Source organism: Xyrauchen texanus, chromosome 45, assembly GCF_025860055.1.
Source record: "Xyrauchen texanus isolate HMW12.3.18 chromosome 45, RBS_HiC_50CHRs, whole genome shotgun sequence".
Taxonomy (NCBI): Eukaryota; Metazoa; Chordata; class Actinopteri; order Cypriniformes; family Catostomidae; genus Xyrauchen; species Xyrauchen texanus.
In genome coordinates this window covers 26,847,756-26,854,112 of record NC_068320.1, presented here as the reverse complement: position 1 = coordinate 26,854,112, position 6,357 = coordinate 26,847,756, and the positions used below count along the sequence as shown (strand labels likewise).

Below are 6,357 nucleotides of genomic sequence, written 5' to 3'. Positions count from 1 at the left end.
ATGCAGAAAAAACATACACAGACATGAAGGGGTGAGACTATCAAACATCAAATGTGCAAAACACAAAACAGAACTGGTCAGACTATAACAGAACTATTTTTACTTTAATTTATAAAAAACAAACAAACAAATAATCCACCACAATGCAGAACACATACCAAAATTAATTGGTGAGACCATAACACACACACACACACACACACCCACACCCACACCCACACACACACACATTTTGATATGATAAAGTTATTACTTGTTATTCTACTCATTTCAGTTATTAAAAATCTGACAAAAATAACCTTAAACAAATCAAACATTTGAATTTAACTGTTGCTCTCATAACAAACATCTGCAAAATTTCATGATCTTAGACATGCTTTCATGATCAGTAGTTGCTTATTTCTATAATGATAAGTGTATTATCAAAAAAATATATATTTGCATGTGGGTGAAACAGCGCCCTCTAGCGGTCTTATGAGTGCATTACATCTTTCTGTTCTGTGCAACACCTACATTCATCCGGGTATGAAACGGTCCACTCATTTCCTGCCACAATTTTCTAATATTTCCTAAACCTGCTGCTATATTAGTTGTCATATTTTAATGATTTCAAATGGCTTTGAATATTATATCTGAGCGATTATTAAAAAAAAAAAGATAGTGACGATCCCCTGCAGTACCGATGTAGTCCACTGGAGGGCCGCAAAACACCGTTTGAACAGCACTGCCACTGAAACTGAAACTACTTCAAGATTAATTATTTATAAATCAAGTTATTTCTGAAAACCTCAAAGCACTTTATTTACATCCGTTTAGAATAGTTAAGAACTGACCCTCAATAATTTTTCAGCTGATTGTAATACAGCGTAAAACAATTATCTTGAATTACATGGCCTTTGGTGGTTTATCATTGCTTCCATAACGGCAATTTCATAATACCAGGAATGGGAAATCATTAATAGAATATATTTATCATTATTATTAATACATCTCCTACACAGAGAGTTAAGATAGAAGTACAGTTAAAAGACATGATGTTTAATTTAGAGAGGGCAAATCTGCAGAGAAGTTCTCGTAATAAAACACCATCTGAGGTTCGCTGAATCGCTGTTCGTCTCATTGGCTGTGAATCAACCATCCATCATAGTCTATATTAGGGGTGTAACGGTATGATAACCGTCAAAACAATTACCACGGTATTAGAGTTTCACAGTATTTATGTGCATTGATAACATTAAAAGCAGTTCAATATTTGGTTATGAAATAGGCTATTTCTGATAAACAGGTAAAAAAGAAAAAAATGTAAACATTAATGTAAACATTAATAAAAAAAAATGTTGGCAACATGTACAGTAGTCAGATGATTATAACAAAAAATATTTTGTTATTGTTATTTTATGATTTATGAAATTGAATTGTAATCATTTGTAATGATTATTGCCCAGGTTAACACTTAAAATATGCATTTGCATGTATTCGGTAATTTGTTGCATTTGTGATTTAGTTCAATTCTACAAAACCTACTGAAAATATATTATTCATGTGCAGTTTATTTATGGGCATTTTGTCCAATACTGACAATTCCTGCCACAGTTTCATTGTCAATTTCTTGCATGCATATTGTCAATATCAATTTCCTGAACATGCACTTTGTAAACCCTATTTAGTACTACAGTATGTTTTACAAATAAAACACATTATTAGTAATATCAAACACATTGCACTACTACTGCGCTAAAAAAAAAAGAGAAAGTTTTACCATAAGGCTGCAACATTACACAATGTGAAAATAAATAAATAAAGGGGTCCGAATACTTTCTGAATGCACTGTTTATAAACACACAAAATCCTTAATCTGGTGAATTTATAGGCAATAAAAATCTTTATTTGGTAAATACCTTATATTGTAACGCAGCCAAGTCTACATCATTTCAAAATAAGACATTTGCAAGTTTGTTTATAATTAAAAGTCTCCAAATGATGCACCAAATCCTCATTGCTTGCCCAATAAAATGCACATGTGATTCAGTCATTTTAGACTCTTGATGTGAGACTCTCATGTCTGTGCCCGTCACACAAAGGAAAGACAACATTCAATAAATCGGCCCAATAATCGGTCATCTGCCTTTTCCACTACCTTAGTTATCGGTATCGACAGAATCCACTATCGGTCGCCCTCTGCCAGTGACATGAAGCGACTGTACACACACGTCATATGATCCGGAGATATGCGTTTGGGTGAAACATCAGTGAACCTGAAACAGAAGAGAAACTTTATTTTCTGGGGTCTGAAAAGGTAAAACGTAATTATTACACTTGGAATACTTGATTCTAATTGGTCAATCAAGAGTCAAATATTTTTGTACACTGACCACTTAACTGTATAATTGACCGTTATCCAGGTAACTGTACATTGTTCCTTAAATATAATGATTAATGTTTGTACTTTATCTGTGTGTTTTCTGAGGGTTGCGTCTGGTTTTCCCGTTTGATCCGCAGTCGCCAGAACATTCCTGCACAAGTACAACCACCATCACCTGTCATCATAAACTCTGGAATAATCTCCCACATCAGATATTATTGTCTTAAGAGGTTTCTAAAACATTCTTCCACCAAAGTACATCATAACAAAACTTCTAGCGATGAGTGTGTAAAATGTCTCAATACTGAGCAGAATAATTTGAGCAGTAACTCACAATATCATGAATAAGTTTAACAGCAGAACTGGATAAAGTGTTTTAGTAAACTCCTTCTTTACTCTCTTCTTTTGTGTCTTCTTGCAGTAAAGTGAAAACACTGGATCCAAACAATCAACCACATCCAGATCCCAGACGTCATGTTTCCAACCGCCGCGTGACTCCCTACAGAGTTCAGAGGGAAACTCTTTCCACACATTCCCACATTCCACTTTCATTTATCACTCCCATGAGATTCATCAATGAGCCCCACCTTGGGTTCTCTCTGTCATTAATGATCCCATTTCTTCTTCCTTAAAGTAACAACAATAAAATGATGGACTTCTTTTGGGATTTTATGTAAATGTCTCACATTACCATTGATTTGCATATAGCAAAACTTACACTTCTGTAAATTAAAACATGAAATATGAGAACGTGACATCTGCTGAACAAAACATAAACAACATGCACGCACAAACGCACACACACACACACACACACACACACACACACACACACACACACACACACACAAATACATGGGTGAGACTAAAACCGCCAGGAGGCAGAAAACACAAGATAACACAAACGCACACACAAAGAAATAAATGCGTGAGACTAACACAGCCAGAAGGGAGAATGCAGAACACACACACACACACACACACACACACACACACACACACACACACACACACACACACACACACACACACACACACACACACACACACACTCACACACATGTTGTGTTTCCATGTTTTATGGGGACTTTCCATAGACATAATGGTTTTTATACTGTACAAACTTTATATTCTATCCCCTAAACCTAACCCTACCCCTAAACCTAAACCTCACAGAAAACATTCTGCATTTTTACATTTTCAAAAAACATAATTTAGTATGATTTATAAGCTGTTTTCCTCATGGGGACTGACAAAATGTCCCCACAAGATCAAAAATTTCGGGTTTTACTATCCTTATGGGGACATTTGGTCCCCATAAAGTGATAAATACACGCTCACACACACACACACACACACACACACACACACACACACATACAGAGAATACATTCTGTGTGTGTGTGTGTGTGTGTGTGTGTGTGTGTGTATGTGTTCTCCTTTTGTGTGTGCGTGTGTGTTATATTGTGAGTTCTGCCTCCTGGCTGTTTTAGTCTCACCCATTTATGTGTGTGTGTGCAAGAGTGCGTATTCTGCATTGTGGGTGTGTTATTGTCTCACCCCCTCGTTTCTGAGTGTGTGTGTTTAGCATTGTGGCTGATGTATGGGTTTTAGTTGACAAATTAAAAAAAAAATGTTCTGTGTTATAGTCTTACCAGTTCATTTGTGTGTGCGTAAAGTGTGTGTGTGTGTGTGTGTGTATGTTTTGCACTCTGGATTTTTTATAGCCTCACATTTTAATATCTTTGTTTTTCTGCATTTTGGCTGATTTATTGATTGTATTTGACAGATAATAAAAAAAATCTGTGTTATGGTGTTTCCTATATATTTTCAATGATTGGTCAATTTTGATCGCAAAGACAAAAGGTGACGCTTTTTTTTATTTTGTATTTTTATTTATTTATTTTATGTTCAGATGGCAAGTGGAGTTAAAGTCACCAAGTCTTGTACCGCTCAAATAAAGGAAACCATTTTTATTAAATCAGCAAAAAATTATTCCGGTCAAAAATGACCAAAGACCATAGGAAGGTTCAATATTTTGGCTTATTTTACAGTGACAAGAGTGCAATACTCTCAGCTCAGTTCAACACATTTTTCACATTATTGTGAATATCAAAGATTATTTTAAACCTTGTCCTTCCTCGGGGTGGGGTCAAAACGCAGCCGCTCCACACACAGAGGGTACGCGGGCAGCAGAGTCGTCCTGTGAATTATCCACTGAAAACACACTCACACACAGAACAATGAATACAAATGCAAAAGTGACAATATCAAATGTGAGTGAGTGCCGCTGGTTACTGTAAATCTCCAGGTTGCAGCAGTCTTTCTCTGCCCGTCCGGCTACAATCAGGTTATCAGACAGCCCGTCAGTCCATCTTTATGAACACTTTATTCACTAATTGAAATCTGTCACTGCTCCTAGTGCATATGTGTGTGCGTTAACATTGCACTTTGTCTTAGATGGTGACATAAGGATCTTCATCATTGGTCCCAATTTACACTGTCAATCCTGCCAAACTGTCTCCAAGGTTCGTTGTGGCTGCAATAAACGAGAAGCGCTTACACTCAGGACGTTAAACTACAACAGATTATTTCTACTTGTTGCTGCATATTTGAGCTGTGATATCACAGAACCAGAAATTCTGACAATAAGTTTGAATCAAATATGGATTGTCGTTTACACACCGATGTCCTCTTCATCATATTGGTCGAGGCTGTACTCTGCAAGCTCATCGTCCTCCTGTGCTTCATTTGCATCCTTTTCTTCTTTTACATCTTGACTGACAGATGGAGCCACTGCTGTTTACTCACTGATGTCCAGACCGCACACACCTTCATCATCCTCTTCCTCATCATCATGCGCCCTGGAGAAATCAGACAGTTTTGTGAAGCTATTCATCACAACATACATGCACAATATTCCCATACATTTTGAAAGATGACTTTCCATTCGTTTTCTAGTCATTTATGAATACTAGTATGATTTATATATATATATTTTTTTTTATTATAAATTTTTATTTTATTTTATAAACATTGCTTTGGCTGTTTTATCATTTGTATGTCAGGAACCAAAACAATTTCTCCAATAAGAGAATAATTAAATAAATACATAAACAAAAATAAACACAAGATCTGATTCCAGCATATGTTTAGCCTATAAAACATTTTAAGAGCAGAACACAACAAAACAATAATATTTTATAATATCGATAAAACAACATTATCACGTGGTTCTCTGAGCAGGTCCTGAACTCCTCTTTGGCTTCTGATATGAGCTGCAGCTCTTCTTTGCTCAACTCAACCTGTGATTATTTGACATAATACGCACGTGTGTGTGTAAACCATTCAGTATTATGAACAATCACATGATGCACTCACTTTATCTGGCGTTTCTTTAGCGACTCAAGCCGACACAAGTTATTTGAGAGCTCACGGTTTATTTAATCAGATTTAATAAGATTTAATTCAGCTCGAGTTTGTCATCCGCGTTGTGACGTCACGCCGATTCACAGAAATACATTTGCCAGTCACTGAAAAACATTGAAATATTTGGATTTATTTGTAAAATATAATTTGTTGTAAAAGCTATAAAATGCCATTTCAATTTTCTATGGTATTATTTTATTTATTTTCTGCTGTTTTTTCTTTATTTTATTTTATAAACTGTTTTGTGCAGAGACTTCCGCTGTAAATGCCACTTCCGCTAAGTTAATTGTACCATTTATACCTTTTTGGTTGTAGTGATTTTATCTTTCATTAATAAAAAATTAAAATAAATACATTTGCCAGAAGGACCTGGGCATACCCATGGCATTCTGGTTCAATCTGTTGCATTTATAATAAACTGCTGGAAGGATATTCTTTTGCAAAAGTGTTTTATTTATTAAATAATGTATTTATTTTTATAATAATTTTTATTTGTATAAATGTTTTATTATGTATTTATTTATTTTTTAGATTTTTTTTTATCCTTAACTTTTACTCCTTACCTA

At 35.1% G+C, this 6,357-nt stretch overlaps 1 long non-coding RNA gene across 2 annotated transcripts; it reads right to left on the bottom strand.

Moving 5' to 3' along the window:
* On the bottom strand, positions 1 to 6,025 carry LOC127637382 (uncharacterized). Of its 2 annotated transcripts, none has more exons than XR_007969713.1 (4): positions 5,744 to 6,025; positions 5,048 to 5,226; positions 4,493 to 4,901; positions 1 to 2,989 (listed from the first exon to the last, which is right to left on the bottom strand). It is a non-coding gene; the product is annotated as an uncharacterized LOC127637382 (long non-coding RNA). The 2 variants fall into 2 exon arrangements; XR_007969714.1 differs by having other exon boundaries at positions 1 to 2,861; positions 5,744 to 6,024.
* Between the last annotated feature and the right edge of the window lie 332 nt (positions 6,026 to 6,357).